The 13,349-nt window shown below is 44.4% G+C and overlaps 1 protein-coding gene across 1 annotated transcript in view; it reads left to right on the top strand.

Moving 5' to 3' along the window:
- The window catches only part of KSR2 (kinase suppressor of ras 2), a 407,661-nt gene that overhangs the window by 41,583 nt on the left and 352,729 nt on the right, over positions 1 to 13,349 (top strand). The gene's annotated exons all lie outside the window — the stretch shown is intronic.

The following is a 13,349-nucleotide window of genomic DNA, read 5'->3' as shown; positions in this document are numbered from 1 at the left end:
GGCTTTGACTGCTAACTGCTGGCCGGGGAAAGGTAGTTTTGACAGTAGTGAGCAGAGCCACATTGGGGCATGAGGGGCAGGAAGAATGGGCGCCCCTCTATGTCCTTCTCAAAAGATCTGCCCATATTCTGAGCTGAGTGGGAAAGTTAGTAAAAGTGTTACAGGAAGGGGGACCCCTTCCAGGGCCCAAGAGTGGCCTTTTTCTAACACTCGGAAATGGATTTTCTGAGGAGACACACGTGCTGACAAAGCAGGAGACTTTATTGGGTAGGGGCGCCTGGGTGGAGAGCAGCAGGGTAAGGGAACCCAGGAGAACTGCTCTGCCACGTGGCTTGCAGTCTCGGGTTTTACGGTGATGGGGTTAGTTTCCGGGTTGTCTCTGGCCAATCATTCTGACTCAGGGTCCTTCCTGGTGGCGCGCGCATCACTCAGCCAAGATGGGTTCTAGCGAGAAGGATTCTGGGAGGTTGGCAGGACATATGGGCTGGCGTCTCCTCTCTCCTTTTGACCTTTCCCAAATTCTTCTGGTTGATGGTAGCTTTTTGGTTCCACGTTCCTTACCAGGGTCTCCTGTTGTAAGATAACTCATACCAGTGGTTACTGTTGGGCCTGCCCGGGCCGGGTGGTTTCAGTCAGTGTTTCCCCAACAAAAGCTCTACAGTAAAAGAACATGACTACATCGGGACTTCCCTGATTGTCCAATGGTTAGGACTCCACACTTCCACTGCAGGGGGGCCGGGTCCGGTCGATCCCTGGTCGGGGAACTAAGATCCCATAAGCCTCGGGTTGCGGCCAAAACAAAACATGACTACATGTAAAGCCTGCATTGTCCAATGCCTGAATGTCATTGTCGACCCTCATAAACCTGCCCAGTAGGGGACATGATGACCTCACAGGTCTAAGGCTCATTGGAAATGACAACTCCTATTGCACAGTAACTCTGGGTCTTAAAATGAGCCATCAACCATGGCCGGTCTTTTAAAAATATTTGAATATTTTGTTCATCATGAATCATTTTTTCCATTTTTTTAAAGTATTGCCTTAAAATATTAGGTATTTTATTCATATTTTTGTATATATTTATTATTGTATGTTTATTTTATGTTTTATTTACATTCTATTATATACTTATGATTTCCAGGGTGTTTTGGCACCCCTTTAACTCTTGTTTTTGAGTGGCAAACAATTTTTTAAAAATTTATTTTATTGAAGTATAGTTGATTTACAAAGTTGTGTTAATTTCTGCTGTACAATAAAGTGATTTAGGTATACCTATGTATACATTCTTTTTCGTATTCTTTTCCATTATGGTTTAATACAGCATACTGAATATAGTTCCCTGTGCTATACAGTAGGACCTTGTTGTTTATCCATGCTATTATATTATATAATAGTTTGCATCTGTTAATCCCAAACTCCCAACCCATCCTTCTACCATCCCCTGTCCCCCTTGGCAACCACAAGACCGTCCTCTGTGTCTGTGGCACCCCTTAAACTTGTATCCAAGGCAAATGCCTCACCTGCCTCACCCTAGCCCTGGTCCCTCAACTTCAGTGACCCCGTTGCACTGTTTCATCTTGAACATCTGTTGCAGTGGTATTCTCTTCACTGATTTTAAGCTGCCTTTTTGGGAAGAGTCCGTGATGCTTCTGAATTTATTTTGCCAACAGGTTCTCTCCTGGGAAAGATGAAACCATCTTTGGTCTTAATGATTTGATGTCTTGCCATGCTGTTCTAAGCATTTTGAAGAGAAAGGATGCCTTTGCCAATATCATGATTAGTTGGGAGGCATGTGAATTTATTGTATCCGATCAAGCATCCATTCAACCCAGAGCTGGTCCACCTTACGCGTTGGCCCATCACATTTGCTTGTCACAGTGGATAGTATGGTCGAATGCCAGTTTATTCAATAGTTTATCAATGTTGGATGCATTCTTAAATACAGGTTTTGGCTATGATGCTGATGTTCTTATAATAGGAAGAAAAAAAGCAGTGGGTTGTAAGTTGGGTTTGCATGTCTGTCACATCTCAAAAGCCCAATGAATAATAACCAACTTGTCATATCTACTGTGAAGATGAAACATATGAAGTCCCTATCACGGTGCCTGGCACACAGTAGATTTTCAATAAATGATGGTCATTATTATTTTGAATTTTATGTCCAGCTTCCTGTTTTTCTTTCCTTTCCCTTGATGCATCTGTGAAATGTTCTTTGATTACACACCGTGTGCTAAAGACTGACCACAGCACCTTTGGCTGCTGTCAGAGTTTCTTTCATATAGGATCTGTTCCTGCTGACTATGTCTTTCCAGTATTATGTTTCTTACTAGCTGTGTTCTAGAAAAATAAACACCTGAATTTAGGTACTGAGTTAGAGTTAATAAGCCTCTGTATTGGATATTGGGTGAGAGTCCCATAAACCTCTGAGTAGGGAATTGAGGACCTCTATGTTAGTTTTATATTGCTGCATACAAGTTATCACAATTTTAGTGGCTTGAAACATACACATCTGTTATCTCACAGTTTCCATGGGCCGTACGTCCAGAAGTGGCTTAGCTGGGTTCTGTGCTCAGAGTCTCACAGAGCTGCAGTCAGGGTGTTGGCTGGGCTGCATTCTCATCTGAAGGCTTGAGTGGAGAATAATCTGCTTCGAAATTCATTCATGTTGCTGGCAGAGTTTATTTCGTGGCAGCTTTATGACTGAGGACCCCAGCTTCTTGCTGACTGTTGCTTGGAGTCTACCCTCGTGTCCTAGAAGTTGCCCATGGTTCCCTGACCATATGGCCATCTCTGTAGGCAGTTCACAACATAGCTGTTTGTTTCTTCAAGGCCAGCAGGGAAGTGTTGTTCCCCACTCCGCTAAGATGGGAGTTTTATATAATGAGTCCTAATTACTGGAATGACATCCCATCACCTTTGCCGTATTCTGTTGGTTAGAAGCAAGTCACATATTCTCCCCACACTCAAGAGCAAGGGTTGTACAAGGACATAACAGATCATGGGGCCGTCTTAGAATTCTTCCTACCACAGCCTCCTTGGAGAAACACTTAGATGTTAGAGCATGGGCTTTGTAAAAACTGTTTTAACTTCTCATAAGACCTCATCTACAGTTTACTTTATGGTTGTGTCCCAAAAGGGGGGGAAGTTGCTGGAAGTGTGGTCTGGGAATAAGTAGAGATTTTTATGTTTTTATCACACGCTAAGAATCCATGATATACCAGTCACATTTATATAGCTATTGAGAAAATCTGTGCTTATGTTGGGATCCATAGTATTCAAGCTTTTATGAAAGGGGGGACTTTCAACAGCAGTTTACACAGAAGGAAGAGCCCGAGGTCATCTGATCTTGCTTCCTGCCTCTAAGCAGGAATTTAGTCAGTCCTTAGGCCTCCCAAACAAAAACAATCCAGGAGACAAAACAGCCCCACAAACACCTCCTGCTGTTTTCTTAAAAGAGAGTGGAAAAAGCAAACCTTCACTGACCTCTTCTGCAGCTGGAGGACTTTTGAAGTAGGATTGCATTTGGCTGTGTACTAAGAAGACGGTTGTTGAGAGGGGGGAGATTGACCATCACTGTCTCTGTTCACTATCCCATCACCCTTTTGAAGTGCATTTGAGTGTCTTAACCCTCAACATGGGCAACTAGTTTGCAGGAGGTCGATGTGCAAAAGACAGGAGCCCTCAGGAAGCCACCTGGGAGAGGTGCTAAGTCGCTGAGCCGAGGGTAACATATGACTGTGTGCATAGACGCGCGCAAATGTGCGTGTACGCACACACACACTCTCACGTTGTGCACAATAAATTGCCAACACTTTTGTGTGGGTGGACATATTCTCAAGCCAAGTGAAACTTCTGCGGGGGTGTTTTCATAGAAGCCTTCAAAATAAGACAATATTCCCAACAATCTGGGGACTTGAGCCCATTGTATTTGTGGGGTATCTGCTTGGTGGTTTCTGCTGCGTTAATGGTCTGGCATCACCAGGTTTCTTTGCCCTGCAAAAAGCTAGCACCCAAGTCACCTAGCTCACATTAAAAAAAAAAAAAGGAAAATTACCAACCCAGTGCTTATTTTTGTACCAAAGGGGATTTCCACAGGGGGAGAATTTTCCTCCCTTCCGAAGGCCGTTGCTACCTCAAAGGCATGTCTGTTGAGCCAGGTAATGGGGACAAGCATGAAGACAGAAGCCCCTTGCATGGGAATCACAGGAGACACCAGCTAAGCTTTGATTGTATTTTTGGACACTGCAAAGCCGATGTGCTTTCCTAGTCAACCTTTTATGCCTCCTGATAATGGAGGCTAGTGGGCAGACTGGAGTGCTTGCTTTTTCTCTTAAAAGAAGTGGAGATCTCAGACTTGCTGGGTCAGGGAAAGCAACCTTCTCACCTTTCTGCACAGCGTGCTGAGTGCCAAAGCTATTCTTAGTTTGAGTGTATTTCCTTGGCACTTGTGCCTTTGTACTTTTTTTTCCCCTCCAGATCATTTCTGCTGTACATAATGTGGCTTGAAACTGGCATCTGCCACAGCTTGGGAGATGGATGCTAATGAGGCAATAACTCCTGGTAACGAAAGGGTGGATGCTTCCTGCCCTCCCCCTCCCCAAGCTGAAGACCAGTCCCTGTTGACTTGGGCAAAGAGGAACAGGATGAAGGGGAAGAAACTGTTTCTCTCTAACACCTCCTGGTTAGCAGAGGAAGTGGCACAGCTCTGCCCTGTCAAGCTCTCCTAGTCTGATCACTATCGGAGCCTTGACCTTGCTGAGACGGGCAACCACCAGCACACCCATTTTATAAAGATGGAGACTTAGCTGCATGTTAGAATCACGCAGGGACCATTTTTTTCTAAAATTGAGATATAATTCACATAATATAAAATCCCCCCTTTTCAAGTGTACAGTCCAGTTACTTTTAGCATATTTACAAGGTTTCAAGTGTACAGTTCAGTTGCTTTTAGCATATTTACATCACCGCTATCCAATTCCAGAGCATTTTCATCACCCCAGAAAAAAACCCATGCCCAGTTATGCCCCATCCCCTCCTCTCCCCAGCCCCTAGCAACCACTAATCTACTTTCTGTCTCTATAGATATGCCTATTCTGGACATTTCATACAAATGGAATCATACAGTATGTGGCCTTTTGTGTCTGGCTTCTTTCACTCAGCATCATATTTTCAGGGTTCATCCATGTTGTAGCCTGTGTCAGTACCTCATTCTTTTTTATGGCCAAATAATATTCCACCGTACGGCTAGACCACATTTTGTTTATCCGTTCCTTAGTTGATGGACATTGTTTCTGCATTTGGGCTGTTGTGAAGAGTGCTTCTGTGTACATTCATGTGTGATTTTCGTATGAACATATGTTTTCAATTTTCTTGGTCTGTACCTACTAGCAGAATTTCTGGGTCATGTGGTAACTCTGTGTTTAGCTTTTGAGGAACCCGCAAACTGTGTTCTACAGTGCTGCACCATTTGACATTCCCACCAGCAGTGTATGAGAGTTCCAGTTGCACCACATCATCACTGACACTTGTCTGTCTTTTTGATGATAGACATCTTAGTGGGTGTGAAGTGGTCAGGAGACCTTTTTAAAAATACCAAATGCCTATACCACCCCCACTTCTCTCCATTCCGATGAACTGGTCTGGGGATTGGGCATAGGCATTGGTTTTCTTATTACTGTATTTTTTAATTCCCCCAGCTGAGTGCCTTGTACAGCCAGGTTTGAAAACCGTGAGGCTGGGAGCACGTTTTAGCACATTAGTAGATATTTAGCAGGCCTCTACCCAGGGCTGGGGGTAGGTGAGGTAAGCAAGGCATTCCCCTTGGGCACAAAGTTTAAGGGCCAGGGGTAAAAAAAAAAAAAAAGTCAGTAATCAAGATATTTAATATTTTAATGCAGTATTTAAAAATCAAAATTAATGCAACAAATTCTTGATAAACAAAAGAGCCTCTGACCCCTCATTGGCATGACTTACCTCACTCCCCTCACCCTAATCCTGGCACTATTAGATCCTGTCTTTATTTAAAATTGTGAGCTTTTGTTCTTTGTAGATTTGTTTTGGTATTACTTTTGATTTTTAAAGAATATTGCATTAAAACGGAATCCATCTTGGGTGTTTGGTGCCTCCTGGAATTTTGCTCCTAAGGTGAATGCCTCACTCTTCTCCACTTTCTCCCAGCCCTGCCTTTACCTGCCTCCAGATACGGTGAAAATTAAGCACCTACTATGTTCCGGTTACTTTTAGATGCTCTGTGTGATCTCATTTTATCACACCTAATTCTCGCGGCAAGCCCTTTAAAGTAGGTGATAGAATCCTCAGTTTATGGATGAAGATACAAGGTTCAGAGAGATAGTGACTGTGACCCAAATCACACAGGTAGTGTGGGTGACAAGGCTGGATTTGGACCCAGATCTTTGTGCCTGAGATGATGCTTTTTGCACAGCTCTGTGCTGGGGTTTCTGACATGCTCAAATTCATAAGCCTAAACCAACCCTGCAAAGTACAAAGGATGGAAAGTGCGGATCCCCATGTACAGATGAGAAAACTGAGCCTTGGTCACTACTAATTCATTAGAGATTTGGTCACTTTTTCTGAAAAGTTTTTTTTAGTTTACATAGAATCTCATTCCATTTTCCCTTTAAATTTCATCGGCAGTTTATTTATTTGGCCCAGCAAATAATTACTGAATCCGGCTATGTGTGCTCTGTCATATTGGTTGTGGAGTAGGGGACAAGACAGCCAAAGTTCTGCATCTGGAGTAGAGATGTAGTAGTGTTCGTAAGAATTCACTTTATAAGCAGCTTCTCCTGAAATTGATTTTTTTTTTTTTGTATGTAGGGCAGGGGTTCCCTTTTTTCTGTAAAGAGCCAGAGGGTAAATATTTTAAGCTTTCCAGGTCCTGCAGTCTCTGTTGCAACTACTCAACTCTGCAGTTGTAGCACAAAAGCAGTAAATGAATGGGTGTGTCTGTGTTTCAATAAAAACTTTATTTACAAAAACAAGCTGAGGGCCGGATTTGGCCTGTGGGCAATAGTTTGCTGACCCCAGGTGTAAAGGAAGGTGTATCTTTCACCAGAAGCCAGTATGGAAAAAAAAAAAATGCTTGGAAATGTCTGAAATTGGCCTGTTGAAGATAGAATCTTGAAAGGCTGGAAACGAAATGAATTCTGAAAGGCAGAAATAGAAGAGGTGGAAATATTGTGTTGTGAGAGTCCTCAGCCTTGGAGGCATAATGGGGAATGAGAAAGAAAAAAAAAATATGCCAATTTTGCGGGGGGCAGGAGGAGTTAGCTTTTAATTTAATCTTGAATTTTAAATGGGGGAAAATAAGAATGTAAGTTAGAACAGAGATGTTAAAAAGGACATATAAACTGCTTTTTTTTTTCACTTGACTCTCAACTGTCTTAAAAAATTATTCAAAAATTTTATTGTGGTAAGAACGTTTAACATGAGACACGCCCTCTTAATAGAGTTTGAATTGTGTAGTACAGCACTGTTAGATTTCTTTGGTCATGATGTTGCATGTCAGATCTCTAGAACTTTCTCATCTTGTGTAACTGGAATTTTATATTTATTGGTTAGCAGTTCCCCGTTTCTCCCCCCAACCAGTTTTGAAATAAATCACTTTAGATGTAATAAGACATTTCTAATAAAAGAGGTGAGCTCTAGTGATTGGAACTAGAGGCCTAAGAATCGAGAACCTCACTTAATTGGGTTGGCCAAAAAGTTCATTTGGGTTTTGCGGCAAGATGTTATAGAAAACCCCGAACGAACTTTTTGGCCAACCCTATACTTTTCTTTTCCCTCCCCATGCACACTTCTCCTGTGACTTTTGAATGATTTAAAGGGGTGGCAGTGCTTAACCACATAGTAAGGTGACCCAGTGGGTTGTCAGCAAGGGAATCCAGGAGCCCTTGGAGGGGGAAGATGGGCTGTTGCATAATTGCACTTTGAGACTTCCTTTTCCATCTGCTGGAACCCAAGTCTCCTGGCTCCCAGTCCAATGCTATTTCCTTTACACCATTCAAGTGTGATGCAAGATTTGGCAGAAAAATGTCCCATGGTGGATCCCAGCGGGAAGAAAAAACCCTATGGTTTACGGATATATAAACAACTTTAAATGCCATAAAATGGATCTGAATGAAGCATAGGAGAGGGGTCCCTACATAAAGTAAATCGGGCATGAAATCATGGGTAAAATATTTCTTCTATAAAGTTTCTACAACCTGCAAAGGCTTTAACACAGAGAAGACCTTTAAGTAGTGATCTTATTTAAACATACTAGGTTTATAAGCAGCGTTTCCAGGAAAACACAATTACGGAATTCTGAGCTTGGTACCCTTAGTCTGAAATGTACAAGCTCCATTGATAGAGGATGATTGTGGTTGGAGGAAACACGTGCAAAAGGTACCGTCCTGGGCTCCTAGGACACTTGGCTGAGCACTAAAGCCTTTGGGTGCCCATGGAGGCTGGAGATTGTATGCATCTGGGTTTGAATACTGATCCTATCACTTAATAGCTTGAGTGCCTTTGGGCAACGCTTGTCCCCTTTAGAGCCTCTGTTCTCACGGCTATAAGATAGGAAGAACAGTGTTGATGCCTCAAGACTGTGGTGAGAATGACCCAGGACGGTGCTTCTCACACTGTAGTCCCTGGACCAGCAGCATCAGCATCGGCTGGTTGGATGCGAAGTTGGTCACCTCCCCAGACCTACTGAATCACAACTCTGAGGTTGGGGTCCAGCAATCCACGTTTGGACAAGCCCTCCAGGGGATTCCGATGCAGCTCAAGTTGGAGAACCACTGGCGCAGGAGAGGGGTTCTCAGCCTCTGCACTGATGATATTTAGGGCTGCAAAATTCTTTGTAGGGGCGGGGGTGATGGGAGGGAAGCGGGGACTGTCCTGTGCGCTGTAGGATGTTGGGTAGCCCTGGCCTCTACCCACCTGATGCCAATAGCAAACCCTCTCCTGTACGTTGTGACAATCAAAAACATCTCCAGATTTTGCCAAATGTCGCCTGGGAGCCAAAATCGCCCCTAGTTGGGAACCACTAGTTTAGTAGAAAGCGAGTTCCTGGAACTATGGTAGGCTGTTAATTAAGCATTAACTTGCTTCCCTTTCTTCTGCGGTTTAGCCATTTGCATCGTAGCAGGAAAAAAGAAGAAAAGAGGCAAGATGCAAGCCTTTTCTTTTTTTTTTTTTTAACTTTTGTGGGTGTGCTGACATCGTGGCCTGATGTCTCATTTAAAAATAGTCATACCCTTTAAACTTTCTAACAAAATTTTCCTTTGGGTTGAAGCTAAACATGGAAAATCTCAGCGCCGGGGACCCGCATTAATTCTCCCCCAAAGCTAAGTGGCTGCACGTGGGGATTTTGGTGGAAAGTTTTAGGTCATTGTGAGTTCAGGGCTTGCTGCCCAGATGCGCGGGCACGATGTCCCTCCACTTCACCTTGGGTTCCTCTCCCGAGAGAGCCGCACAGCTGGTGCCCTGGACACCTGGCTGCCTCCCCCTGCTAATAATAACCAGAGGAGATCTGTTTCCCTTTGCTGGTTAACTGTCTCTTGTGCCTGGATTTTCCTTCGACATGTGACCCTAGTTTGAAGACGCATCTGAGCCTGGGGAAGGGGCATCGTCCCAGTGTGGTGTCATGGAAGTGGGTGACCCTGGTTCTAATTCTGCCTCTGCTACTGACTTGCATGCGAGATGCTGGGCAAGTCATTCGGTTTCTGCATCTGTAAAATGGACACTATAATACCTGGGGCTTCTGTGGGAACATAATCTTTCTTTTATTGTTGTAAAAAAATATATATATATGTCATAAAACTTACCACATTTTAAGTGTACAATTTAGTATTAAGTGTATTGGCATGTTGTGTAACCCTCGCCGTGATCCGTCCCCAGAACTTTTTCATCCTCCCAGACTCAAACTCTGTATCCGTTAACAATAACTCCCTGTCAGCCAGGGCTGCCATACAAAATATCACAGAATGGGCAGCTTAAACAACGGTCGTTTATTTTCTCACAGTTCTGGAGACTGGATGTCCAAGATTGTTACTGGAAAACTGAGTTTTCCTCTTGGTGGGTGTTGAGCCAGTAGACACAGCCAAGCCTAAGATCAGGAGAAGGGAGGACTTATTATGACTTGCAGCAAGTAAGAAGAGCACCAGGGATCTTCCTCAAAGCAGTGTCTCTCCCAACAGCAAAATTGGGAACGTTTTAAGCTAAGGGTACATGCATATTCATGAAGGGGCTTGAGCAGAGGAGAACTCAGCATAGAATTGGAGCAAGGTCGACAGATTCCAAGCTTTGGTTGATTGAAGTCGGGAGGGTCAGCATATCATTCCATCCTCCACCTGGGTGGGGGCCTGAGTTTCTGCAGAACTCAAAGGTATATTATTATGTATATCCCTTGAGGAACCAGGCCTCTCCCCCACGGCTACACTGTTGTTTCTTGACCACTCCTCCCTTGTTTCTGCATTCCCTCCCTTCAGATCGTTAATTACTGAGACCCGTTCAAGGGCAAGCATTGTGGCCAGGCTTAGATCACAAAGTGGTTTAGGCCAAAATGGGTTCTTTTATGTCAAGAAAGCCATGCCTGGTTCTCTGTCTCCAGGGACCTCCTAGCCTTGCTTGCAAGATCGTGGTGCCAGCATGGTCAGGTTCTGGTGAGGGCTCTCTTCCCGTCTTGCAGACGGCCCCCTCATGACCTCATCTAAACCTTATTGCCTCCCAAATTTCCCATCTCCAGATACCATCACATCGGGGATTAGAGCTTCAACGTATGAATTTTGGGGAGACACATTCAGTCCATACCACTCCCCATCCCTCCCCTGCAAACCTCTACTTTCTGTCTCTGTGAATTTGACTATGCTGTACCTCATATAAGTGGAATCATCCAATATTTGTCCTTTTAGAGAACATACTTTTGATACGGTGGAAGCTTTTATTTGTAGCACTGACCCTCTGAAGTTTTCTGAGAAGCCTTATTCAGGGCTGAATCTGAACTCTGGTGGAAAGTTTGGAAGTGCCCTGGGGAAAAACCAAAGGTCAAACAGCTGAATAAAAACTAAAAAATGCTGGTGGTTTTCCAATTATCCTCCATAGGGGTTTAATCCAGAAGTTATTTGGGGCTGGAAAAGAGGCTGCACTTGTTGGAAATGCTGTCCCAAGCATTCAGCCCTTTTTTGAGGCAAGCACTGGGTGTGGCAGACACTCCTGTTTGCCTATCCAAAGTCATCCATCTTCCTCCCTGCTTCCTGAATTCTAATATGATTTTGTGTCCATTTGAGTGACACTGCCCTTCAGTGGGTCACTCAGAACTGGTCCAAACCAATGACATTCTCTTTGCAATGATTGGCTTGTCCTAACCATGTGACCTCCCCTTCTCGCCAATGGGATGCAGGGGAGGTCTAAAGGAGGCGGGCTCATGGAAAAAGTTGTCTCACTGATGGAAAGAGACCCCTTGGAGAAAATGCTGCCCCTTTGTTGTCACCTACAGGGAACTGCTGCAGCCATTTGGTGCCCACTAGGAGAGAAATCATTATACACGGGGGCTTGCTAGTGTCAATGAGCCACTGAATGAACCAACCCTGGAAGCCACTGCCCTCTGGATTTCTTGCTCTGTAACTAAAAGATGGCTCTGTTGAAGCCAATTTTAATAGGGTTTTTAGTTCCCTAAGACAGGGCATCCCATGGATAGGCTAGATTCTCAGGAATTGGTTATGGGCCCTCTTACTCCAGTGGTTGCATTGAGGCCTGTGTATACTGGATTTTGACCAAGTTGGATCTGCATGTAAATATCATAGGCACCTCTACCCTCCCCCCACACCTCTTCTTAGGACCTTGACAAAAAAGAAGACAAGGTATTTTTTCTCTTTCCCAGGGGATGACCCTATTTTGTTAAAACATTTATTACTTATTTTATTATTTTGGCTGCACCGGGTCTTAGTTGAGGCACACGGGATCTTTGTTGCAGCATGTGGGATCTTTCGTTGTGGCATGCATTCAGGATGTAGTTCCCCGACCAGGGATCGAACCCTGGGCCACCTGCATTGGGAGCGTGGAGTCTTACCCACTGGACCACCAGGGAAGTCCCGACCTTATGTTTTTAATAATCCAGGTCATAGATGCTTATGACATAAAATATACATAACAAAACCAAAAAAGGATATACTTAACAATTACATATACACACACATCTGTATGTGTGTATGTAATTATGTATGTATATTATATATGTGTATATATACCTGTATGATCACATGTATATTATATAGATAATTTACATATTGTGCACATGCATACACACACACACACACACACACACACACACACAACTTTTCCCCCAGAGATAACTCTGGCAGGGTACTATAGTGGGTTGCATGCCTGGCCACTGAGCTAGACCTCCTGCATTCATTTTCGGGCTCCACCTTTTCTGGCTGTGTGATCTTGGGCAAACTGACTAACCTCTCTCTGTGTCACTTTCTTTATCTGTAAAAAGTGATTAATAATATTAATACCTACTTCATAGGTTTGTGGTACAGATCAAACGAGATATGCACGCAAAGTGCTTAGCACGATGCCCAGTGTCTAGTTAGCGCTCAATGATTAAGGATAGTAATGACTCCTATAACCTTCATTGGAAAGACCTGGATTCTGGCTTCAGCTGTGCCACCTCGTAGCTGTGTAACCCCAAAGGAGTCCTTTTGTCTCTCTGAACCTGGCCTTGGCCATCTGCATCCAACAGGTTGTTATGACTGTGCCCATTGCAGTGGTATCCGAGGCCCAGGTAGGTGAAGTGACATGTACAAGGACACCCAACTAGACTCTGTCCTCCCTCCTCTGGGCCTGGGCATCCTTTGGCATTACCTATTGGACATCGGGAGGGAAGACAGAAAGGCGTTAGTTACATGCAGTTTTTTTTTTTTTTTTTTTTTTTTTTTTTGCGGTCTGCGAGCCTCTTACTGTTGTGGCCTCTCCCGTTGCGGAGCACAGGCTCTGGACGCGCAGGCTCAGCGGCCATGGCTCACGGGCCCAGCCGCTCCGCGGCCTGTGGGATCTTCCCGGACCGGGGCACGAACCCGCGTCCCCTGCATCGGCAGGCGGACTCTCAACCACTGCGCCACCAGGGAAGCCCACATGCAGTTTTTCTACATGGCAGATGCTATGGCTGCCTCTACCCGCATTTGTTGCCGGTGAGGCTTAAAGTAAAGAGAAGGACCAGAGTGGGTGGTAGAGATGATGGAGACAGACAGGGCTGGCGAAATCTAGTGCCTCATTCCCCGCACTGGGTTTTGCAGAGATCTATTCAGTGCAGTATTTTGTGTCTGCCTTTCTCCTTTCCACTC

The sequence above is a fragment of the Lagenorhynchus albirostris genome, chromosome 14 (assembly GCF_949774975.1).
Source record: "Lagenorhynchus albirostris chromosome 14, mLagAlb1.1, whole genome shotgun sequence".
NCBI classification, from domain to species: Eukaryota; Metazoa; Chordata; class Mammalia; order Artiodactyla; family Delphinidae; genus Lagenorhynchus; species Lagenorhynchus albirostris.
Note: the sequence above shows the minus strand (reverse complement) of the source record. Positions and strands in the feature narration are given on the sequence as shown.